General features: G+C 46.8%; 1 long non-coding RNA gene across 1 annotated transcript; it reads right to left on the bottom strand.

Moving 5' to 3' along the window:
• Window positions 1–2,798: 2,798 nt before the first annotated feature.
• Window positions 2,799–23,642, bottom strand: LOC141567834 (uncharacterized). The gene is made up of 3 exons (XR_012490697.2): window positions 23,439–23,642; window positions 7,741–7,858; window positions 2,799–4,130 (listed from the first exon to the last, which is right to left on the bottom strand). It is a non-coding gene; the product is annotated as an uncharacterized LOC141567834 (long non-coding RNA).
• Between the last annotated feature and the right edge of the window lie 3,012 nt (window positions 23,643–26,654).

The following is a 26,654-nucleotide window of genomic DNA, read 5'->3' as shown; positions in this document are numbered from 1 at the left end:
CAGCGGCCAATATACTTTTCCAACTCACCTTTAGAAATTGTTTTTCCCCATCGAGCCTCAAACCCGGACCAAGTTAACACCCCATCCAAGTGTCCCGTCCCTAACACTAACCCTAACACCAGCCCTAATTTTATACTAATACTAATCTTAACCTTAAATCCACTTGAGCATTATCCTAACCCTAACCCTAACCCTAACCCTAACCCTAACTCTAACCCTAACTTCCACCCAGCCCTAATTCTCACCCCGACTCTAACCCGAGCCCTAACCTTAGCCTTCATGCTATCCCTAACACCTACCTCAACTCCCAAATCAACCCCAACTCAAACCTCGATTCTAACCCGAATGTTTGCCCTTCCTCTAATCTTAACCCTCATTTCAGGCCTAACTGTAACCCCTGCCCTAACCCTAACCTTAACTTTAACCCTTCGCACAGTCACAACTCCGACCATTTATTAATCAGGTTCTCCAGAGAAATAGAACCAACAGGATGTGTGTGTACAAAGAAAGATATATTTTAAGGAATTGGCTCATGTAATTATGGAGGCTGACAAGTCCAACATTTGCAAGGTGGTTCTCAGGCTGGAGGCCCAGGAGGAGCCAACGTTGCAGCTCAAGTCAGAAGGTCTGGCAGAATTTCCTCGTGTTCAAGGGAGGTCAGTCTTTTGTTCTATTCAGAGTGTCAACTGATTGGACGAGGCCCACCCACATTATGGAGAGCAATCTTCTTTACCCAAAGTCATTGATTTAAATGTTACTCTCATCCAAAAACACCCTCACAGAAACATTCAGAATAATGTTTGACCACATATCTGGGCACTGTGGTCCTGCCAAGTTGACACATAAAATTAACCACCACAAACCTCAATCCATATCCCAACCCTTATCTTAATCTTCTTTAAAAAGAATCTATCTTTCTACCAAGCCAACTTTACCTCTGCAGATGGGCTGACTGTCTGTTGGTATTTGCTCTATAAGGTGGTGAAACTTCAGAATGCTATTTCACCACTTTGACCTTCACCTTGACTTTAAATACAATGGGGGCAAATTGTCCTGATTTCTATTTCACAGGCTGGGATCTAGTGGCTTTTGAATTCTTCTAAATGTATGTAAATTATCCACTATGGTCCAAAATCCAACAATTTTCATAAGAGGACTGTGGGTATTTTTTATTTTGTTTTATTTTGTTTTTAGGATTGTAATTTTTGTATGAGGACTTTATACCAGCTCCTGTTAGCACTGGCTCACTGGGCATGGGCCCAACTGAAGACTCAAATAAGGAATGAAAGAGCATTAGTGAAATTCACAGGAACAAGGAACACTTTTTAGAGAGCAAATAAAAGCGATAGATGGTTTCAATTCTGTACAATTTAACAAATGTTTGTTGGATACATGCAAACTACTGGAATTGGCACTGCAGGAAATCAAATATGAGAAAGACGGTCCCCCGGCCTGGGGATGGAGAAACTGGAGAGGGGGGCAGCAGACCAACACACAAGTCACTTCTCACTCCCTCATTCTCTGCTTCAGTGTTACAGTGTCGGAAAGGCTTTCCCTGTGCATTCTATAAAAAAGGGAAACCCTCCTGTATGAGCCCGGGTCCCATGGGAAAGAGGAGGTGCATTCCATAGGGACTTTGAGAAGCATTAGTAAAGAACAGGGAGCAGGGAAAGGAAATTAACTAGGAGTAATGAGGCACACAGAAACCAGCCCTTGCCAACCTGCAGAGGTAGGAGGAGGGAATGGTAGATCGGCGTCTGGTGAGAGATAGAGTGGTCTGAGAGGCTCTGTGGGCTAGAGCTGCACTCCTGGGGAAAGACAGCCCCTGCCAGGACGGAGGGTGGGAGGAAGTGGGAAAGACATCCTCAGACCTCCCTCTCATTCCACCAACGTTGTGTTGGAGCCGGCTCATGCTGGCTCCTGAAGGCAGAATGCATGCATCTCTTCCAACTCCCACATCAAGTTGGTAGTTTGAAATCTCTCAAGGTGGAGTATTTACACCACAGAAATGACAAAATGTGCAACTAGGGATGTTTTTCCTTGGAGAGCTGGCTGATTGATGAACACTTACCAGTACACCACTGCCCCCATTCTCTCATCTCCTCTTTCTGCCTAATCCAATTGTTTTGTATGTGAACTATACCTCAATAAAGCTGTTATTTAAAATGTATTATGATATATTTTGACTTACAAATATACGTCCTGTATTTTGTCTACCTCTAAGGTACCATTGATTTTTAGAAGCATCGTTATTATATGTACCACAGAGAAAAATAACAGCCTACCAAACAAACCATGGCACAAGCTTATTTTTTTTCTTACCACATTGATTGTGAGATGATGCATCCCAATTTCAGAGAGATTCAGTTTCTAAAATGTGTGCATTGCAATCTGTGAAATAAGATACGTAGCCTACATATGTGGTTTCAGGGGAGGCAGGTGTGGCTGGATACAGGCAATGATCTAAACAAGTATATGTACCTGCCACCAGCACACTTGTAGCCTTTATATAACCCTCTCCCTCCCCCTGTGGTGACCATCATCTTGTTTTTTAAAAAAATGTGGTACAATATACACAACATAAAACTTACGATTATAACCATTTCTAAGTGTATAGTTCAGAGGCATTAAGCACATTCACCATGCTGTGTAACCATCGCTCCCATCCACCTCCAGAACTTTTTCATTATCTCAAACTGGAGCTAATAACTCCCCATTTCTCCCTTCCCCAGCCCCTGGTAACCTCTATTCTACTTTTTTTATTTTATTTTATTGCGGTGACAATTGTTAGTAAAATTACATAGATTTCAGGTGTACAATTCTGTATTACATCATCTATAAATCCCATTGTGTGTTCACCACCCAGAGTCAGTTCTCCTTCCATCACCATATATTTGTCTATTCTACTTTTTGTCTCTTGTGAATTTGATCAACACAACATTTGTCCTTCTGTGACTGGCTTCTTTTACTCAGCATAATGTCTTCCAGGTTGATCCAGTTGTAGTGTGTGTCAGAATTTCCTTCCTTTTAAAGACTGAATGACATTCCATTGTTTTTGTATACCACATTTTGTTCCTCCGTTCACCTGTTGATGGACATTTGGGTTGTTTCCACTTTTTGGCTATTGTGAAGAATGCTGCTGTGAACTTTGGCATACAAATATCTGAGTTCCTGCTTTCAATTCTTTTATGTATATACCCAGAAGTGGAATGGCTGCATCAAATGTAATTCTATCTTTAATATTTTGAGGTACTGCCATATGATTTTCCACAGCAGCTGTACCGTTTTGCATTCTCACGAGCAATGCAAAAAGGGTCCCAATTTCTCCACATCCAGATTGACAGTTGGCTATTCTCTGTTTTTTGTTTTTTTTTTGTCTTATAACAGCCATCCTCATGGGAGTGACCACTATCCTGATTTTGAGTGTACGATTCTTTTGCTTTTCCTTATAGTTTTACTAAATATGCATATCTCCAAAGAATACATTGTTTAGTTTTGTAAGTTTTAAAACTTTATTTCAAGAAATCAATTACTCACCGAGCATCTGCTGGATGCAGGCACTGCGCTGGATGATGGGAAAAATGACAGGAACAGGGTGGGCGAGGCCCTGCCCGTGGGGCTGACAGCCTAACAGGCACGATGCTTTTCTGACGGGGAATTACATGCAGGGTGCCTGCTCCAAAAGAGGCTTGTGGGAGAGGACTGTTGGGGAGTTTCACCGGTTCCTGGGAACAGGGAGGCCTTCTGAGGATTGCAGGGGTGGGTGGGGCGGCTTGATAATAGAGAAGAAGCTGTGTGGAGGGGAAGCAGAATCAAGAGGTTTTTGTTTTGGGAAAAGGGAACTCACTCTTCCCCAAAGAAGGAGCAAGGAGAGAGGGACAGCTGGAAGGTGCCAGACCCGTAGGCTGCATAGTTCCAGTGGAGGCAGGTGGGTGGGGTGTAAGTCACTAAGCACATGGACTCCTGTGACAGTGGTCCCTGCATTTCTGCAGGCCCCTTGGAGAGGTCGCCTTGAGGCCAGAGCTTGCTCTCCGGGATTCCCAGGTGGGAGCCTGAGGCCCGAAGGGACAAGCTTGTCCCTTGTGCTCATTCGCCCTGTAACCTCACTCCCAGAGGCCTTTGCAGGATATCTGGGAACACGGAAAACGTGACTGTGAATGAAGAAGCTCAGTTCAAGCAGGCTGAGGGGATACAGGGGAAAGGGAAGCGATGGCACTTGCAGCAGCAGTGTCTCTCACCACCACCCAGAGCAGGGCTGAGGAGCCGCTCCACCCACCCCTGCAATCTGCCTCCCCCCCCCCCCCCCCCCATTACCCTTCTGCCTTGTTCTATTGATAGGCTCAGGGAGCTGTTCCATCTCAGCACAGAAACAAGTTGAGTCTATTCAAAACCTTCTTCTGCAAACAGTGGGGGTGGTGTGGGGGGTGCAGGGCAGAGGGCCTCATGCCTCTAAGTGCTCCTGCCTCTTCCTTTGATCTCCTCCCCTCCACATCCAATGTGCAAAGAGCCCCACAGGGAGCCAAGGTAGCCAGGCTCTTTGCCACTGTGCTCCAGAGCATGTGGGGTGGGGCTGGAAGAGAAGGTCAAAGGCATCTTCCTGCTGAGGAGGCTGGGAGACCTGGGATGGACAGAACCTCAGACGGAAAGCTGCACAAGCAGCAAAGCTCAGTGGAGTGAGACTTAAGTTCAAATCCTGGCTCTTCCACTTACCTGCTATGTGACCTGTGGAAAAATACTGAACTTCTCTGAGCCTTGCTTGCCTCAATTGTAAAGTGGAGCTCACACTTCTTCTCTGTGGATGGATTTGAGGATTGAAAGAGGTAACATACACGAACTAACTGGCTAACTGGTACAGTGTCTGGCATATAGGAAGAGTTTAATAAAAACTAATTATGTTCATCTAATAGAGTACCACTCAGCAATAAAGAGGAATGAATTACTGATACAAGCAGCTATGTGGAGGAATCTCAAAAAAATTATTCTGAGTGAAAGAAGCCATATCAAAAACCTACAGACTAGAAGATTACATTTATGTAAAACTCTGGAAAATGCAAACTGGTCTCAGGTGATAGAAAGCTCAGGGGTTGCCTGTGGATGGGGAAAGAGGAGGGAACCCCATTATAAAGGGTCCCAAGGAAACTTTTGGAGCAATGGATATGTTCACTATCTAGATTGTACTGATGGTCTCATGGGTGGGTATATGTGTCAAAATTTATCAAACTGGTTACTTTAAATACCGGGGGTGCCAAAAACATGTACACATTTTAAAAGATGTTATCTATGTATTACTTTTTGAAGTTGAATTGAATTACGGTAGCAATGTGTAGTATGACGTTCACTCAAAAGATGGCATTAATCGAATGAATGCTAGTGTCATTCATTGTATTACAATTTCAATAGTTTTTTCCTTTGTTAAAATGTGTATACATTCTTTTGGCACCCCCGATATGGACTGTATGTCAATTAAACCTCAATAAAGCTGTAAAAAACAATGAAATGTAATGATGACGATGGGATATTCCCTTACATAAAAACATCAGCACAATTCCCCCAGGGAAGAACATTAGAGAGAAAGGACACAAGGGAAGGTTCTAGAGGAGGCAACCCCCTCTCACTGAGAACTAAGGTCAAAAGGAGCTGAGAGAAGGACAACTGTACCTCTTGGGAGATGTTCCATCCCAGCCCATCCATGGTTCAGGGACAGGCTGCCAGGCAGCCTCAGGGGTCACTTCTGTCCCTTTGACATGAGGGAAGTTACTGGCAGATACAGATGTGGGAGTTCTCTGGGGCCCTTTAAAGCTGTGCCCCTCTTCCTTTGTTTATGCTTTGACATATCTGCTGTGACCACAGCCACCCTCCATGAATAATGGCACCCACTACAGTCACGATTCTAAGACAGAGGGCCAAACCTCAAGGGGAGGTTCTCATCAGAGAAGGTGAGAAGTGGAAGGGAGCTGATCCAATTTAAGCCTGTTTTGCTCAGAGGAGACAGAAGCCCAGGGAAGAGGCCAGGAGATGCTAATGCTGCATGGCCCGCTCCTGCTGCTCTCTCCGCTACGTGAGGCAGAGCTGCTCAGTGCTGGGAGCTGCACGTGGACACTGGGCTTCTTGGAGACATCTGCAGGAGCCACTATCAAGCCTACCACACAGTTCAACTCTGCTGCGCTCCTTGCCAGGCTGGAAGGGTGGCTGGCCCCTTGTTAGGCTCCAGGGCTCAGCTGGGGCTGCAACATCCCCTGCGTGCTTCTGAAGTCTGTGCGAGTGGAGCAGTGGAGCGAGTGGAGCAGTGCGGGTCACAGGGAGGCTTGGAGGCCACTGCCAGGTTCCTCATTCCCAGGGGTCACAGGATCCCTGTCACAGAGCTTCTGCCGGGGGGGGCTCCAGAGCAGAGCATGCAGGCCTCAGTGGGAACTGCAGGCTGATTCCATCTGGTCCACACGTGCATTTTTTGTTCTAATTGCATTAGTTGCTCATGTGGAAAAATTGGAAGAATTCAAACAAAAATCCAGATTCCCAATTACTTTGATAAACGGGAAAATCCAGCATCTCCGTGTCCACTGTGCTAAAGGACAGTCTGGAGCATCTGGAGCTGAGTCATAGCTGCTCCTCTAATAATAATGAATAATGAGAGCTATCAATGAGGGCGTTCTGACGGTGTTCCAGATGTAAATTACTTTACATGTAATTCATTTATCGCAGCTCCTACAGGACCCTCCCCTATTTAGGGTTTGGCCTGATGCCTGCAGGCTCCAGTTTGCAAGCCCTGCTTCAGAGGAGGAGGAAGGGTGGGTAGGGAGGAACCCAGGCCCCGATCTGTCTTCCAGGCTGCCGCCCTGGGCTGATGAAAGAGCACATTTTATCACCACTGAACCAGCTACCTTCCAGATCCATTTTAATCTTCTCACTTCTGCCACTTGGCAGCAGCCATCACACTTCACCCTCTGCCTCCTCCCACCACCGACTTTCACTTCTAAACACCACCCGCCTTTTTCGCTCTGGCTTTCAGGGGGGCAGAAGAGCTCCCAACTGAGGGCCAGGCCCTCCTGCCAAATAGGACAGCACAGGCAAGCCTTGGGGTGCTGTGGGGAGCTTGCGTGGTTTGCGTTGGTTTAAGACTTCAGGGAGCCCTGGGAGGTAAAGCCTTGACGAAAGCTCATGTTGCAATGTAGCCCTGATTTTAGCAAATCTTTTGGTGAAATGTCTCAAGTCCTTACAGCCAAGCTGAAGAAATGTGGGTTATCTGGTAGCAGAATTAAGGGGATCTTTAACGCATGGGAAAACTGCACCCAGACCATTATGACTGCTGGATGGAGGTCACTGTGGGTCACTCATGAGGCCAATGCCCAATAGAAAGAAACCAGAAAATATGTTCGTCACACGTTTGGAGGATGAGCCTCACGACACAGGGGTTAAGAGTCCTGGTCCTGGAAACAAGCAGATCCAGGTTTAAATACCAGCTCTGCCACTTAGGAGCTGTGTGACCGCAGGCAGATTACGTATATCTCTCAGCAGTTTGGTTTCCTGTACCAGGTTTCCTCTATCTATAAAGTAGGGACAATAGCAACACCGCCTTCTAGGGTTCCTATGAGGATGAAATGGTCTGACACCCAGGAGATGCTCAGTAAATGTCACTCTGATGATGATTAAGTTCATCGTGATGCATCGCTGGGGGGAAACGGAGGCAGAAAACTAAGCACGAAGGCCTAATTCTTGCCCTAGTAAGAACAGACGTGTGCTTACCTCATTGCCACCAATGCCAGACTCTGTTGTTCACTGGGTCAAAGGGAGATGGCCGATGGAGGGTCACAGCATCTCAGCCCCCTTGGACACTCGGACAGAGCGAAAGCCAAGATAATCACTGGGTGAGAAAAAGGAAAGGAGAAGCGATTGTAACTAAGAAAAAATTGAAGTTAGAGGAAGAAGGGCCAAGAAAGGTGAGGGTGAGCAAAAGAGGGAGACATAGAGGGTCTCTCTAGTCTTGCCTTTTCATGGGTGAGAGTTGATAGTTAGATGAACGGGGATCTCGAGGGGGCTGGCAGTGTTCCAGAAGGTGCTGATGGAGGTCCAGAAGGGGTGGGTAACTGAGATAAGGGTAGAATACAGTTGCCTGGGGCTGCCCCTCAGACCTACTGGAAAGTAGGACCTTAACACCAAACAAATTCCAAAACCCCTGAGCTGGGAGGTGGGCACTGCTGATGCATTTCCTGCTCTCAGCTGAGGGGGCTGGAAGCCCATTTGTCTCCTGAATGTCTGGGAGAAACTGTGTTCACATCGGCTCTCATATGTTAGTAGGATCTTTTGCCAAAAGGGAGAAGTGTTATTTTTCTCTGAAGCCCCAACTTCCAAGTGCCTGGCACATAGCAGATGCTCAATAAATACTGAGAAATGAAAAGAATGGAACCTGAGTGGGAGTGGGCACTGGCAGCTCAAAAGGGACTTGGAAGCTTGTTCTAACGGTGATGAGAACAAGAGGGGTTCCCCAGGTAGCCAGCCTCACCCCCTGAGGAGATCACATGGCCCTTTTTCATAGTTATCAAAGTAATATGTGCACATAGTTTAAAAAATCAAGTGAGATTACAAGGCTTGTAATGAAAACATAAGCTCGCTGACCTTTCCTGTTGGTGAGAAAAAGGAAAGGAGAAGCGATTGTAACTAAGAAAAAATTGAAGTTAGAGGAAGAAGGGCCAAGAAAGGTGAGGGTGAGCAAAAGAGGGACTCAGAGGCAAAAATTACTATCAGCAAAATGACCTCCCTTTGGAGATATTTATCACAGAGTTGTTTTCATTAGAAAAGATTGGAAATGACCTCCACGTCTAGAGGTCAATGATATAGTCAATGAACACTGTGCAGCAGGAGAAAGACATGAGGAATCTCTATGTACAAACATAAAATGATCTCAAGATATACCCGGGGGGTGCCCAAAAAATGTATACACATGACTTGTATTCATCTTTTGTTATCAGTATATATTGAGTATTACAATTTTAATACATTTTTTTTCCTTTCTTAAAATGCATATACATTTTTTGAGCACCCTTTGTATTGAACACAAAAAGTGGGGTGTGCATGAGTTTTTGTAGCCTGCTACCGGTGGTGCAAAAACAGGAAGAAAAGATACATGTGTGTCACCATTTTCACAGAGTGCACAGGGAGGGTCTGATACATTTGAGCAGAGAGCTGAGGGAGTGAGGAGAGACGTGTGTATGTGCACGTGTGTTATATACGTAGATTCACTGGTTAAGTTATAAGAGAAACTGGTTATATTCGTTGTCTCCCAGGGAAGAAAACTGGTTGGCTAGGAAATGGGTGCATTTATGCATTTTGCATTACTTATTAAAAAAAAAAGTTTCATAACCTCTTTGTGGTGGATGGAATTTAGGGTGGTCCCAATGACCCTGGCTTTCTGGCATTCACACCCCTTGAGAGCATGACTTTTCTGGCAAAGGTGCTGGGATACTACTGTCACCATTACACTATGTTATATAAGACTCCATCTTCGCAGGCTGGAGTGACAGGCTCTCCTTGTGGCCTGGATAAAATCAGCAGCCATGTCGGAGAAGCCCACATGGCAAGGACCTGCGGGTGGCTTCTAGGGACCTCCGATGGCATATAGGCCTGAGGGTAGTCTCTAGCTAACAGCCGATAGAAAGCTGGGGCTCTGAGTCACTCAACCACAATGAAATGAATTCAGCCAGCAACCTGAATGAGTTTGGAAGACGATTCTTCCTCAGTCCAGCCTTCAGGTGAGAACGCTGTCCAGCTGAGGCCGTGACTTTGGCCTAGTGAGACTTTGCTGAGGATTCCTGCCTGGACCCCAGACGCCTGGCAACTGTGAGATAATAGACATGTGTTGTTTTACGCTGCTAAGTTTCAGCTGGTGATTTATTATATAGCAATAGAAAACGAATACACTCTTTGAGCTGTTTCATCTGGAATTTATCTCCATATTTCTAAGTAACGTGCTTATATTGCTTTCCTTGATTTATTAAATTTAGAAATTATATATTGACACCCTGTTATGGCAGACAAGGATTTGTTCTCTTTCTATCCACTTCCCTCTTCCTACCTTCCCAGGATAATGGCTTCGGTATTTTTAATTAATATTAGTAGGCAGTGTTTAATTATTATCACTGTGTAAATATTGTTTATGGCAGACCAAGTAGTATGCAGTGATTATATTTCCTTTCTTTCTTTATCCTGGGATTAATAATTACCTTATTTTAAACTTACCCAGTTTTCTATGTATGTTGCCTTAGTTTTTCCCTAGTTGCTCCTTCAGTTCTGGCAAACGTCTATAAGATTTCTGAATGGTGAGACCTATCATTTAAAGCATTGATCCCATTTTTTCCCCTGGGGGTCTCCCTCTTGGAACAGATCTCACCCCTACGCCAAACTATACAACTTGCTCTCTACGTCTGCTGCACAGCTGTCATCCAGGGACTTGCATTCACTGCTCTGCTTTTCCTGAGTCTCTGTCTTCTTTGTTGGTTTACAGCCTAGTTTTGGTGGAGCACATCCTCCAGCAGATTTTTTTAAGACAGGGTGCATGGGAGGTCAATTTGTTAGAGTCTGTTTATGTCTGAAAAATGTAACACTTACTGACAGGGAATGCATACAGAATCTCAAGTTGAAAATAACTTTTCCCTCCGGGAATGTTGAAGGCATTATTTCTAGTGTTGCTGCTGAGAAATCAGTGCCATTTTGACTCCTGCTTCTCTCATTGTGTCCCATGGTAGCTCTCTAGAAGCTTTTTAGATCTTCTATCTTTGGTGTTCAATTTTAAAATTGGTGTAGGTCTTTTTCGTTTGTAATGATGGGCCCTCCATTGGTCCTTTCAATGTGGAAATTCATGCCTTTCTGTCCCAGGAATATTTCTTGTATAATATTTTAAAAATAATTTCCTCCCACCTGTTTTCTTGGTTGTCTCTTTGCTTCTTTAATCTTCTTCTCTCGTTTGTCCTGTTTTTTCCTCTTCGATTTTTAGTTTTCTTTTCGGGCAGGTTTCCCTTTATTGAATTTTTACTTCCAACATTATAGTTTTTTAATGTCCAAGAGTTCTTTTTTGTTCTCTGATTATTTCCTTTTCTATAAAGGGCAAAATTTTCTCTTTTTTCTCTGAGAATTCATATTAGAATTCTTTTCAATTTGTTTTCCGGGCCTTGCACTGTCTTGGATGCTCTGACAGCCACGAAGCACTGCCGTTGTTGTGATCTCTTTTTCATGTTGGAGTCTTCCCTCAACTATCTGTTAATCCTTGACTGTCTCTTCCTACTTCCGAGAGGCTCCATTGGAAGCTCTGGATGCTTGGGTGTGGCATCAAACATGGGACATCGCCAAATGTCAGTATTTTGATGTTTGTTTTTTTTTCTCTAGGGTAAGTCAGCTACTGGAGAGGAGAATCCTGTAATCACTTGCTTGGGGGTAGGGTGCATGTAGCAGGACTAGAAAATGGGACTCAGAGATCCACCATGAAGTGCTCAGACTGCAGCCCTGAATCTCACCCCATCCCTTACTTTGCCTGGTAGCTCCAAGTTCAGAGCTGTCTGCGTCACCAGAGAACAGCCTTGGGCTTCTTGCCTGGGTAGGGGCAGAGGAGGAATATCAGCTGCCCAGTTGAATGGGGCAAAGGAGAGACTCTGGGGGTCTCCAGCCGTATGGACTTCCACACAAACCTCCTCCTCTCAGCCCACGTTTGCCCACAGCTCTCTGTATTTGTTGCATCCAAGTCCTGCATGTCTCAGGTTTCCCGTGGGCAAATTGGTTTGCTTCTCAGCTGGGACCTCCTCCGCAGGCACTTTAGCTTATATCTTCCTCTGCTAATTTTCCTCCTCCATCTGCTTTCTGTCTTCTAAACTTTGTCAAAATCTCTTATCTAAAATTGTCTCCTGTTCTAGTCTCCCAGTCTTTGGGTTTATACTTTCAAAATGTGCACGTGCTTTCATTTTAGTGGGATTTTTGGAGAAAGACGGGATAAACACCTGTAGTCACGTTTGGGAGGAAGCACACTTCTTAGTCTTCAGACCGGGGTTTCCTGGCTTCCCCCTCATCTCCTGATGGTTCTGAGCAGCCCATGCTCTCAGGGGCTATGAGAGCTGCTGCCCCAGTCTCAGAGCCTTTCCTGGGACCCCGGATGGTGTTCTGTCGTTGGAGTCTCATGTCGGGAAGTTAGAACCTGCAAGAAATGAAATACCATCTCTGCTCCCACCCTGGGGACATTGTGACATTGGCTAGCAGAAGCCAGAAGGCTTTCCCTGTCAGGGCCACCTCTAGGCAATCCCAAGGCGATGGCAAAGTTTCTCAGGAGTGTCCCAGCTCATTAGCTCTGCAGCACAGTGAACAAAAGGGAGATGCACCTTCCTTTGCTGGCAACTCTGACGGCCTTGAGCTGGACTAAGGGAGAGAATGGACATCTGTGGAGCAGGCACTTTACAGGCACTTTCTCATTTGATTCTCCCCTCAGCCCTCTGAGATGGTCTTGTCACCCCATGACTCAGACAAGCAACCAAGGCTCAGAGAGGTTGAGCAGCTTGACCAGGATCACACAGCTAGTAAGTGGCAGACCCAGGTTGAATCCTGGGTCTGCCACTTACTAGCTGTCTGCCTGAAGCCAAACACAATCTCTCCCAACTCTTTCTGGCTGCCTCCCAAGAAGAGACTCATGTTCTTTCAAGGGATGAGTGGGGTCGTGAGCCTTCATTGCAGAACCTCCTATAGAAAGACCCAAAGTTATTGTTAAAGTTGAACAAGGCCTGGAATCAGCTGGTGGGTTACTCGTCTAATAACATAGCACACCCTGAAACCCTGGCATGCCAGAGGTGGCTAAGTGGAAGCTTCACATCTGCTCTCCCCAGAACACAGCCCCGGGGCACGGGTAGTGGTGTTGGTAGTGTGCCCTTTGGAGCCAGTTACAGGATTGAATTTGCAAGTCTGTCCTGTGCTCTCCTAAGTCTGCCAAGTTAATTGGGTCTGGGGCATCTGGGAGCTGGGATGAAGCATAGATGTTATCCAGGAAGGCCTGTCCTGACAATCCTGTTAATATGTGTCCAAATTCCTGAACCCAAGTCACCTCCAGCTGCTGCCTGGGACCACCTCTGAGTGGTCAGGGCTCAGAGCTCAGGCTCGGAGGGAGATTCAGATAGAGGAAAAGACATGGAGTAGAGAGATCACAGTCTAGATATAGAAATAGATCTAGATACATGGATGTAGATGTAAGTCCATAGATGGAGATATAGAGGTAGATACAGATATAAGTATAGAGATGTCACCAAAGCCAGCTCAGGCAAAGTCACCAGCGGCCACTTACAGAATCTATCTAGTCCTCATAGCAACCCTGTGAGGTAGGAATTTTTATCCCCATCTTATAGACAAAAAACAAGGGCTTCCAGAGGTTGAGTGACTTGCCAGGTCACACGGTGATGGAGAAGAAGACTGGGTCTTGTTTTTGCAGCCTAAGTCCCATCAGGATGAGTGGCCCCTGGGATTTGGGCCTTCCTTGCTCCTGGCCGACGGCACACCCCTGGGCCTGCAGTCCCGCTGCCCTCTGGAAGCCCTCCCTGCCCTGGCCTCCATCCCCTCCCTGTCGAGATGACCTACCTAGATTTCCTGACAACAGGCTCTGCCTTTTCTTGGAATATTCCTATTAAGGTATGACGCAAGTGCTTCATTTCTAATGTTGTCCAGCCGTTTCTACATTCCAGACGCTTCACTAGGCACTGGGGAAATAGTGGAGAATAAAATGACTTGGTTCCAGTTCCTGGGGAGCTTATAGGTGGCAAGGCAGAAAGATACTAAACATACCATTATAATGGTGGTCAGCACCATGGAAATCTGAAGGGTGGTGATGTTTTATAGGGGAACCTGAACAGGTCTGAGGGGCCCGGGGAAGGCTTCCCTGAGAAGTGATGCTGAGGGTGAGGCCTGAGGAAGATCAGGGGTTATTCAGGTAGAAGAGGAGAGTGTTCTCAGGAGAGGGAATGGCATGTGCACAGGTTCTGAGGCAGGAAGGTGATGGAGGAAACACAGTCAGCGAGAAAGAAGGTGCATGGAGAAGCTGGAAACGCGGGCAGGGGCCTTCTAATCTAGCCGCTGTCTTTGGCCCTCTGAGCACGCACACTTGGGCCTCCCCTGGTGTGGGCCTGAGCCTTGTCCCTCCTGACTGCACCCCACGTAGGTCCAGTCCAGGTCCTGCCACCCTCTAGCTGCCCCAGTTACAGGGGCCAGGCCCAGCTGGGTCCCAGAATCTCATTCTTTATCTCCCCCTCCTTCTATACCCTTTCCTGTTGCCACACAAATCCTGGCAACATCCAAGACTAGAGGACCCCAAGGCATAATTTACAATCCCTTTCAGCACAGTTTGTTGCCCTTTGAACCTCAGGGCAGGAGAAAAATAAAAGGACAATACCCTTCAGCCACGTTTTGCTATAGTTGGAGACCCTGGGTTTGATTTTCCCTGAGCTCCACAGTGGCCCTCAGAGCCGGGCCGTGGCCCAGCCCACTGCGTCTCCTACCTGTGGGGAGTGAGTCACCTTTGAAGTTCCGTACTCGTGGGCACAAGCTGGGGGGGCTCAAAGAGAAAGTATGAGAGGGATGACGTCACCAGGCCCTGCTGGGCGCCTCAGTACATCCTGCAATTCTAGAACCAGATCGACTCTGTTATTTCCTTTGATTAAACTTCTGTTTTCCCTCAGCCTACTGGATCCATCTTTCAGTTATTTAATTCCAGCTGTAATAAAAAATCCATTGAACTGCACACTAACGCAATATGAGGCTGGCAGCAGGCCTGGGAGGGCGGAATTGAGCAGAGTGGAACCTACAGGGCTTTGTCATTTGTATGTGCTCTGATATCAAATCTCATCTCCTTTTAACTCAGAACATGGGGATGGGAGACACACTCAGTCAAAGCTGGGAGTTTTGGGGGGCAAGAAGAGGGACCTGTGCTGTCCTTGCTGATAGCAAAGTGTCTTTTCCTCAGCACAACTACCTTCTTTATGGTGTTTTGGGCATCCAGGTCCTGGACTGCTACCCATCTAGCCTTAGCACCTGCAGGGCACATACCTGCACCTGGAGTAGGTCTCAGTCACCCTTGTGATAGTCACATCTTTAGACTGGAATCACATGCTCTGACTCACCTTCCAAGCCTCTAAGCAAATTATTCTTATTCTTCCATCTGTCTTTGAGGTTTATTTCCCTCTCTCTTGCTTTACCCCACCCCACAGACCCACACTCAGAGCCCATTTAGATGAGGTTAAGCAAGGCTCAGAGGGGTTAAGCAACTTTCCCAAGGTCACACAGCGTGGGACAAACTTGGATTTTCTGAGCTTCAGGACCCTTCCGGGCCACTGTAGAACTCTCCCCTGGACCATGCTTTCAGCTATCCTGGTTCACTAGGGCTCCACTGCTGGTTCGGGCATGCTTGGGTGTTGCCCACACGGCTCTAGGGGTCTCTGAGCAGTGCCAGCTGCCCTGACTAACGCTCTGCCTTGAGCACCATCCTTTCTGTGTTACCTCAGCCTGACCCCCCAGATGTAGCTTCTCTCTGGGGTCTGCGTAAAGAGCACTGCTTCACCCCAGGGCCCAGGACTGCTCGAGATGCCCTTTCAGACCAGAAATGCCCCTGAGAGGGCGGGGCCCAAAGGGGAATTTCCAAATAATGAAAAGGTGGTACACAGAGGAATGGACGAGCACTGACCAAGCCCAAGCCTGCCTGGAGGTCTTGTTCAGGGCCAGGCATTAACCCTTGAGTTGTGGGACCAGGGGAAGCTCCTGGGTTCCAGAGGGGGGCTCCTGAGCAGTCGGGATGAGGGGACCTAGGAGGGAAATGTCAGAGCTGCAGCTCTTTGCCAACTTGTGTGAATGTATTTCAACACTTTATCAACAGGTACAGCTGTACGGGTGCACATTAGCTGGTTAGCAGTCTTGATTGGTTCTGCCAAAATGCTGTTGGATAGACAAACGAGTCTCAATTACAGGGCTCCTTCACGGAAGCCGCTGCTTTGCCTGACAGCTCCACTGGAGCCAGAGCCCTTCCAGGCTTCGCCAGAGTGTGGTCATGTTGCTGACCTCAGGTTCCCAGTCCTGCCCCTGTTTGCTCTTTGGAAGAGGAGGGGAGGGGAATGAAGGAGAGAGGCACACAGCAGTCAAGAACTCAGGTTCTGTGGTCAGACTGTCCTGAGTTTGAAAACTGGCTATGTCACAAGCTGTGTGACCTTGGATAAGTTGCTGAACCCCTCTGAGCCTTGCTTAACCGCATCTAAAACATGGGGCCAATAACATTTCTTTCATTGTTGGCCTGTAAGGATTTAGTGTGTTAAAAGTCTATAAAAGCAACCTAAGTGTCCATCAACAGATGAATGGGTTTATCTTCTTCAGAAGAAGTGGTACATATATCAATGGAATATTACTCAATAAAAAAAGAATGAAATCTTGCCATCTGCAACAACATGGATAGACCTAGAGGGTGTTATCCTAAGTGAAATAAGTCAGACAGAGTGACTAATACCATATGATTTCACTTATATGGGAATCTAAAACACAAAATAAAAGAACAAACAAAACAGAAACAAATTCATAGATACAGAGAACATTTTGATGGTTGCCAGATGGGAGGGAGGTTGGGGGGAATGGGTGAAAAGGGGGCAGGGATTAAGAGGTACACATTGGTAGTTCCAAAATTGTCACAGGGATGTAAAGCACAGCATAGGGAATACCGTCAATAATATTGTAATAACTATGTATGGTGTCGGTTGGATACTAGATTTATCAGGGTGATCACTTCCTAAGTTATATAAATGTCTAATCGCTATGTTGTACACCTGAAATTAATATAGTAGTGTATGTCAATTGTAATTGAAAAATAAAAAAATGTTTTTTAAGAAGTCTGTAAAGCAACTGGCATAGAGGAAGCACTTAATTAATGGTAACTAATATTATTGTAATTGATTTGACTCTGATGGTCCAAGCTGACCATTTTCCCCTTGCCAATCTGACCATGCCTATATTCAACTCTAGCAACTCCTGGGAGCTTACTGTGAGCCACACATTGGGCTAGATACTGAGGTTTCATAAATGAACACCACAAACACATATCAAGTGCTACAAGGAGCACAAATAAATAAGATTACCACCCCTCCCCATTCCCCGTAGACCAACCCCTCCCCTATCTTGTATGGAGACACCCCTAACTGTACTGGTCCATTGTCCTGTAGGAATACACCCCCACAGAGAGACCAAGACAGAGGAGGACCCGTGTCCATCATGGCCAGTGCCCACACAAAGGAAAGAGGCTGTTGGCACAGAGAGGGACCTTTGACCTTGAGCAACAGTGCTCAGGCCTCGGGGACGGGGCTCTTCACAGCTGAGGCTGGGAGTGACAGAGCAAGGTCCCCTCCGCCAGAGACCTGGAAACCCACAAGCCAAGGACAGGCCCCCTTGATCAGGGCAGGGTGGGGCCCAGCCCTGGCAAGGAGGCTGGAAGGGCAGGCTCTCTCCCCCCTGAGGACAAGCTGCTTGCTTGTGGTTTCTTTCTCAAGGAGAGCCAGACGTTCGCTGCACTCAGCTGGGCCTCTTTCAAATGGGCCACTTACATTACAGTTGACATGTTTTATTTAAGAGTTTTTCAAATGTGTGCACTTCAACAGACTATCGAACCTGTATTTTCATCGACCTACCCATCCAGGGTTAAACAGAGATCACAACTCAGATCTGATCTCCTGCTAAAACAGTGTAAAATCTGCCATGTCTGGAAGAACAGGAATCTTATTCCTGGCAGCAGGGTGTTATAAACCAGATATTGCTGGTAAGAATAGCGAAGAGTTCTCACACCTTTGAAATGGAGATAATTGCTTCATTTTCCAATACTGATAGTTTGTAAAACAATATTTGTATCCATCGCCTGTGGTTCATGCCACAAGCTGACCACATAATTTTAGAGACACCCTCCTCATACCTGTCTCCATACCTGTGACCTGTGTCTACACTGTCCTTGGTGAGTAGCACCTGCAGGAAGGGAGCAAGATGGCCCGGAGCCCATATGTTTCTCACATTCAGAACGTAAGGAGGTGAGGCTGCATTTCCTACTTGTCAAGTACGAAAGCTTAATTGGGCCAGAAATACTCCCTGGTTCCTGCTTCTGGAAGACAAATCTCAGCTGTCACTAAGCATCTGTGGTACCCGGAAGGGACAAGTGGAGTTCTGTGGGCTGGAGGCTTTGAGAAGGAGCAGATTTTTTCCTTTGTGCCATTGATGCGCATTGCATTTGGTTTTCTTTGAACCACTACGTCTGAACCTTTGGCCCCGGGTATGACATTTGGAGCACGCCTGTATCCCGCGCACGGCTACTGCCATGACCCGCAGGGAAGCTTGCCAGTTGAAGCCTGATGCTGCAGGCAGTAGGGCAAAGGGGGCTCTGAGCAGGGAGCCACTGCTCAGGGAAGACAGGGGATGGGAGCCTTGAAGAGGTGACAATCTTGGATCTTGGAGGAGGGAGAGCAGGGAGGGGAAGCTGTGGGTCCAAAGGCAGGAGGCAGCACACTCATGCATTTACTGTTCAACGCTATTTGTTGAGGACTTACTGTGTGTGGCAGCCATCGGGACAGACCTTGTACCTGCCACCAGGGAAGGAGTGACAGACAAGCAAACACACAGATTTGATGATATCTGGTAGAGAAGCATGTTTTGAAGAAAAACAAAACAAGGTAAAGGGAGAGAGGGAAGAGAGGTGGGTTTGGAAGGGGCGGTCAGGGCAGAGTGGACCAAGGGCACTGCCAGACCAGCAAGGCGTCTGGAGGAACAGGGGAAGGGTGGCTAGAGCGGCATAGCACTGGGGACGGTGATGTAGGCTGGTGAGTGTTGATGGCACCTGATGGGTAGTGCGTGGGTCCTTACAGAGTGTACCCACAGGGGTGGGGAGGGGATTGCTAGATGTTTGGGGTAAGTCCTCTGCCCTTGAAGGAATCCGAAAATCCACCAAGCAAGACCGAAGGTTTCAGTATGTGAGAGCAACCAATGAGCCCACCACCATTTAATGGGGAAGGGAACTGAGCCCAGAGAAAGGAAGTGACTTACCCAAGGTCACTTGCCCAGAGAGGAGGCAGGTCTCCCGACAGAGCTGCCTCTGCCCAGGGAGTGGGAAGGAAAGGCAATGCTGGCCTGGCTGCCTTAGCTGAAGAAGGTGACAAGTGAGGGAAATGGCAGGTCCTGGAGCCTTGGGACATTCCCTGAAGGAATGGCTTGGCCTTGCCCATCTGAACAGAGCAGAGATACCCTCCCTGTCCCCTCCCCCTCCCATTTGCCTTCCTCAGTTCTTGCCCTTTTCTCTTCTCTCCAAAGCTCATTCCTGCATTTCGCATCCCAGGGCCTCGGGGTGTGGTATGATAGGTCGGACATGGGACTGGATTCCCTTAGCCATCTCTCTGTGGATACTCTGAGTTTGCCAGGAAACGCCAGCCTCCCCTGTGGCAAGGAGGTGCCTGTCCCTGGGGAGATCTGCAGACCCATCTTGCAGGTTGCACTGGTAGGCGCCTCTCAGAGGCCCAGCAGTGTGCATGTTCCAGGTGGGTACAGGACTTGACTTTCTCTGTTTATTCACCCTCACAGGGGCTGTAGAGCAAAGGCCTGGCTTGAGGGGAAACTGCCTGTATCCTGAAGGGCCTAGGAATGCTGGCATGGGCCAAAGCCAGGTCATCACTGCCATCACAGCTGCCCGCTGGAGTCACCCTTCAATTCACATGAAGTCCGAAAGCCTCTCCTTAGAGACATTAATTAGCCCCCAGTTAATGCAAGACAGAAGCTCACTGTCCATAGAGAGCGGCATTAGCTCCAGCTCTGGAGTCTATCCCCTTGTCTACAAATTGCCCAACAAATCATGAGGAGGCTTTAGTCCTTTCTTATCAAAACAACAAAACAGCTGAATGGGAAAACTAAAGGGCCCTTGGAGGTTTATTTATTTCCTTGGCCTGTCATTGAAGACCCGTGACCCCCCCCCCACCCAACACAGGCCTAGGCTCTCTGACTTTATCTCCTGCTCTTCACCCTGGCCTAATCCCAGCACAGAAAACCCTCCTATGCAGCAGCTTGGGTCTTTAATTAGCAGCTTTGGAACTAAGCAAAGCGCCTCCATGGAACAGACATGCCATGGTTTCTCTAAGAATTATCCTTAATGGGTTGAACAGGGGTTTCTGAGGTTAGTGGTGTCACCGTGACTCCCTCTGTCCCCAGGCAGAGGACCTTGCTGACCAATTCAGGCAGCTGGGGTGTGAGTGGGGTGTGGGGGGAAAGAACCAGGATGTGGTTCTTAAGTGGGTTTTCGTTCACGCCACAGGCTGTTCGGACACCCACACTCCATCCAGCCTGACGCTTAGGGGACGAAACGATAAACCACAGCGGAGGAGGGTGGTCAGCCCCGCACAGATGGCAGAACAGAAGGTCCAGCACGTCGCAGGGCCTCATACCTCATCAACACTGGAGGAAAGTTTGGAGATGGACAGCTCAATTATCCTCTTCCTTTTTCTTTACTTCAGCCCCAGGAACGTGCTCGCTGGAGACCAGTGTCCCAGGATGCAGGGAAGGGAAGCAGGAGCCCAAAGAGGCCGTCTCCACGGGGTGGGAATGGGGGGGCAGCCGGCGCAGGCTCATGTTCTCCTTTTCCACCCATTCCTGCCCCAGCAAACCCCTGACCAGGAAGAGTCTTTGGGGCAGGGACAGGGCAGGGCCTCTAATATAGTCAAAGGCATGGATGTTGGGATGGGAAAAAACAAAAGATCAGGACAATGAAAGAAAAGGGTGTGTGTGAGACAGACATCTTTTGTCCCCTGACTCCCACCAGCATCTCACCATGCACACACATACATATATGCCTGCACACACACGCATGCACACACTATGTGTGCTCATGCACATACATGCATGCTTGCACACACACGTACACAGATGCAGATGGGTGGGGGAAGGGAGGAGGGAGAAATAAGAGAGGGAGACAGGAGGAGGAAGGACGGCTGAATGATGGGATAAATACTCATTCCCTAATAATCATTCAAGCTCTAACAACCAAGCAAGCTGTGGTCCCTCATTACTGCTTTTGAAATCTGACTCAAGTTGGCCGACATCGAGATTGTAGGTGCTGGCTGTTCTGCTAAGTACTGGGCAAGACAGAGCTACCTTCAGGCACATGTGCCATCTCTTTGGAGAGAACTGTCCATGCAGAACTACATTTGAGCTAGCCCATGGCGATGCTGAACACACGAAGAGCTATCCAACTGAGAACGTGACTTTCACCTTGAGAAATAGCCTGTGTGCTTGTATGTTAATATTTTGGCATTTATTTTTGAAAGGGAGGTTTATTTTCTAAGAAAGGTTGAGGTTCAGGTAGTTGTCTTAGGTTAGAAGGGTCTGGGCCATTTCCCTAGTTCTCATGACACTGTGTGTGCCCCAAACCAAGGGCCCTTGACAGCTGGGTTGAGTGTTCCCTGTCACCACCTTTAAGGTTGAAGTCATTGGTGGGCCAAGTGCTTGAATAGGGAAGGGGAGCTCCCTTACTTAGAGTGATCTAGGCTGTCTCTCATCTTGCCGCTGGGCAATCTAAGTCCCCAGTTATTTCATCTCTTACAACATTGTTGGTACAGGGGACAAGTCTGAACCAGGCTCTCGTCTTACAGATCTAGGTGACCAGCCTGGATGCTCAGATGAGGGGTGCTGAGCACACGCCACTTTTCCTGGCTGGCTGGAGGGCATTTCCACTTTTAAAAAGCTGGGAGCACATACTGATGTGCAAGAAGCTATGCAGACACACTGTAAGGGAGCACAGATGACTAATGTGACCAAAACCAACACAACAAGATTATTCTAATACATATTCAACGATATTCAATCTGTGTGTGTGTGTGTGTGTAACTGATACATGAGTTCTCATAAGTGCCGAGTGCAATACTTTAACCCTCACCCTTAGTCCCCTTCACAGGCTCCCACCAGGCCCTACCCTCTGGGCTTGGTAGGTTCTGTCCTGGGTTGGGGGGTGTCCACAGTTTAGCAACACCCTTGGGGCACCAGTGCAACAGGACCCCCTCCAAGCTGAATTCAGAGTCTGAACCGCGCCCCATTGTTCTCAAGCTCAGCGCCCCTCACACCTGAGTTAGATGACGTTTTGTTATGCCCTGTCCTGCAGCAGTCCTAGGGAGGAAGCCTGTCCTCGCGATTGCCAGTCCCTTACCTCCTTGCCCCCTTCCCCCACCCCTACTCCTTCAGGTCTGAGACCCTGTGGCAGGCGGAGGACAGGTTCCCTTCCACAGGAATGTCTGAATGTGGCCTTGGGTCCTGAGGCACCCCCATGCCTGAATTATCCACCACCTGTTTACGGTGACATTAGATGTGCCAGCAGCTGAGGGGGGCCTCCATTCTCTGCCTGTGCATTGACCACTGGGCCTCATCCGGCCCTCCTCATTGGCACCCGATGAGGCTTTGTCAATCCTTCCTTCCCAGAGACTTAGATGCCACGTGCCTTGTGCCTGAGCCCCACCCAGGTCAAAGGATGGTAGCCATGACGACAATGGTAGCTACCACCATACATACATATTTACCTGTATCTTCTTAAATCGGAAAAAAGTAAAAGATGTCCAGTGAGGTATAATTGCTCCCGAAAATATTAATGTCTCTGATTTAGTGAGCTATGAGTAATTACTCTCTTTTTAAAAACTTTCCTGTACTTTTCCTGTGTATCTTTCTATCCTAATGGGAAAAAAATAAACATCACAGAAATGTTTTGGGACAGACTGGGCAATTCTCTTTCCCACCCCTTTGTCCTGATGAAGTCTGGTTAGAGACCAATAAATAGCACCTGGAAGGAAATAGAGGCCCACAGGGCATGGCTGGGATGATGGGGAAAGTTATCAGTCAGGGAGTCAGGGGCTAGTCAGGAAACCAGGGCCCATGACAGGTCCTCCCATGGTGGGGAATAGTCTGGGTCATAAAGTGCAAAACAGCCCTGAGACTGGGCATTAGGCCCCGGGGAAGGGGGTACAGGCCCATGCTGTGTAGCAGCCTGGTGCAGCCCCCTGCCCAGGGAGTGGGGTGTCCCACCCGACTGCCAAGTGTTACTGGCTTCAACCCACACAGCGAGGTTTTCCTTTCATCCTTGGAGGTGCCTCAGTTTCCTCACACAAATCTGACTAACTGAATCTACTTCCTGTTTTCATAGAAATTTCAAGATGTGGGGTTTATTTGCTTGGGGATTTCCCCCCTTCCCTTCCTACCTTCCTTTCTCCCTTGTTTCTTTCCTTCTAGAGGGGAAGGAGGGAAAGCGGGAGAGACAAGAGGCAAGAGGAGAAAGCACAAACCCTTTCTCTTAGGTAACCAGCCGCTTTATCTTATGAGCCCTCTGATCCAGCCCTCAGAACCCCCTTCGTCTTATAGAAAGAGAGTCACTGCGTTTAATCCAAAGCAGAGCCTACCTCAGCTTTGCCAGCAGAAGGGGCCTTTCCATGAGGGAGCCAGGAGGGAAGCCATGCGGTGATAAGCAGCCAGAAGATGAAGGGAACAGAGCCAGTGATACTGTGCTGGTGGGGGCACCAGACGCAGGTGGTTTCTTGCTTTTGAACTTCACAGCTGGACCTCTGCTCTGAGGGGTTCCTGGAGCCCACAGCTCCCTAGGGAGACCTGGGAGGATGAGCAGAGTATGCTGATGGAAGCAGGGCCCTGCTGGCTGGGAAAGCCGGCCAATAATAGCAATGACAACTGGCTCCTGAGTGGCGCCACCTGGCTGAAAAATGCTCTCACCTTGGGTTTCCTGTCTAGAAGCCAATCTAGAAAGTTCTGCCTGAATGATAACAATAGTGCATTCGCCCTGTATCTTTGATGTAACATTGTTTTCTTCTAAGAAACTTGGGAACCTCCTATGCTATGCACTAACCTACATCACACACCAGCTGGCTCGTGGGTTTCTCAGGAGCTACTTCCCAGGTTGTGAGGTGCTGGCGAAGGCACACAGGTGTGCGAAGGCACCATCGTTAGTTGACTCTGAGGAAATGGGAAAGGTGCTGGAGGATTAGAGCCCGGCAAACTTATCCAGATCTTTTTAAAGGGAACCAGACAGATTTTAATGTTTACATTTGGGTGAATATGATGTCAATTTACAAGGAAAAAATGCTACAAAAAATTAAGTTAGATGATTTTTAAGTACTTAGGGGAAAAAAGCAGTCCTTATTAGCTGCCATGAATCCATTAAAATTTATTAAATTTATTAAAAATGAGCTTTCAGGAAAAAAAAGAGCTTTCAGGGAATTTTCTGTGCAGAAATATTAAAGCTGGATTACAGTACATTCCTCTCCCAATACAGATTCCACAACCAAAGAGTTTACCAGAAGGAAAATTATGGGCCCATTTCACTCAGAAATATAGATGCAAAAACACTAAAAAAAATTTAGCAAATAATATACCAACATGGCATTAAAAATAACATACTATATTGTACACCTGAAGTCTATGTAATTTTACTAACAATTGTCACCCCAATAAATCATTTAAAAAAATAACAAAATAACATACTATATTTAAGTTGAGTTTATCCTGTTTGGAATGGTTAAATAACCATGGCAAATATAATTTACTATATTAACAGATTAAAAGAGAAAAACCATCTAATCATCTCAATAGATGAAATAGATTCATCTTTGATAAATTTAAACACTAAGCTAAAAACTATTTCTAAATTAGGAATAAAGATAATTTTTTGATAACAAGTATCTAAAAAAACTGAACAAATAAAATCCTAATAGGGTAAATACAAGAAGCATTTCCTTTAAAATCAGGAATGAGACCAGAATAGCCACTATCGTAAGTGCTATTGCATTGGAGGATGTGGGCAGTTCAGTAAGACAAGGAAAATAAATTATAGGCATGAAGATCGGAAAGGAGGTAATAAAACTCATTGTTTGTCAGTGACATGATTGCTACATCAGAAACCCAAAAGAATTAATATGCAATTATTGATGTTCATCATACTAGAGTTACAAAAATTGCTGGATCTAAGATTAATGTACAAAAGTCAGTATAGCGTTTCTGTTAACCAGCAGCAAACAACTAGAAATGTAATTACTATTGAAGATGATATCATAGAATATCAAGTGTCTAGTAAGAGTGTCAGAGAATATCAAGAATCTACCAAAATCTGTGTAAGACATCTATGGGGAACATTATAAAATGATGTGAGAGATATTAAAGACTCAGATAAAAAGTTATACCACACTCATGGACAGGAAGGTTTAAAATCATGAAGATGCCAATTTCCCCCCAAACTGATCTGTAGATTCAATGCCATCCCTATCAAAATCCTAACCATGTTTTCATAGAACTTGATCAAATCATTAAAAAATTTATGTGGAAGAAGTAAAAAGCCAAGAATAGCAGGCTGCTTCTTAAGAGGAAGAGCAGGAAGGTGAGGTGTGCCTCGCCCCTATCAGGACTTCATATGAGCCTGTCATCATTAAGACAGTGTGGCATTGGTGCAGGGATAAGCAAATTGACCAATGGAACAGAACAGAGAGCCTCCCCAAAGACCTATGCATATGACGTAGTCAGCTCAGTCTGCCGTAACTAAATACCATAGGCTGGGTGGCTTAAACAATAGACATTTATGTCTCACAGTCATAGAGACTGGGAAGTTCAAGATCAAGGTGCAGAGTTGGTTGCTGGTAAGGTTCTTGGCTTGCAGACTTCCTCCTACTTGCTGTGTTCTCACAGCAGAGAGTAAGCAAGCTCTGGTCTCCCTGGTTGGGTAAGCTTGTGTTCTTTTCACACCATGATGCCTCGCACAATCATTTGTCATATTCTACTGACTCTACTTCCTGAATAGCTCTCAGGGCTGTCCTCCCCAGCTTCTCCCCATTGCCCTCTCCTATTCAGGGCCTTATCATTTATTTTGCCTGGACTGTTGCATTATCTCTTACCAGGTTTCCTGGACTCTAGTGTCTATCTTTAGAATCTATTTTCTGCATTGCTTTTAGAGGTTCTTTTTAAAAACGTGGATCTGGTTTATGACTTGCTGCATTTATGGAGACGGGGAGCATTTTCCCAAAAGGGAGAGGAAAATATGCCAGGTGGTCAAACACTATAGTTCAATCAGAAGGAAAGAGTCCTGTGTGTCTGGAAGAAGCCCCCCTAGTGTATTTAGGTAGCTGTTACTGGGACCATAATTTCAGAAGTATATTAATAAAAAATAACTCTACCACTTATTGAGCATGCATTTCGCACCTGGTGTTTCTCCTCTTCTATTTTACAGATGAGCACATTAGAGCTCAGAGAGGTAAGGAAGGTGCCTGAGGTCACACAGCTAGTGAATGCTGGAGTTAGGATTCTCCACTCCCATCCTACCCCCGATCTTTTTGGCTCCAAAGCCTTCTACTCACCAATAAGTGCATCCAGAAGAATGTGTTCATGGCACACAAGGCACAGAGGAGGAAATGGGCCTGCTGGATCTGGAAAAGAGACGCAGGCAGAGATCTTTGAATAGTGAGCCTCTGGACACTGGGAGACCCATGAGAAGTTGGGTGAATGACCTACAATTTCATAACCCTTTCTTTAATACCTCCCTCTTTGCTATGTGTTTCTGAGCTACTCAATTATAGTTAGCCTTTCTTCTGAGTACAGAGAGGGTGAGAAAAGAGTAGAAG

Source organism: Rhinolophus sinicus, chromosome 6 (assembly GCF_057876585.1).
Source record: "Rhinolophus sinicus isolate RSI-liver-muscle chromosome 6, RSI-T2T, whole genome shotgun sequence".
Classification (NCBI taxonomy): domain Eukaryota; kingdom Metazoa; phylum Chordata; class Mammalia; order Chiroptera; family Rhinolophidae; genus Rhinolophus; species Rhinolophus sinicus.
This window is presented reverse-complemented; position numbering and strand designations above follow the sequence as displayed.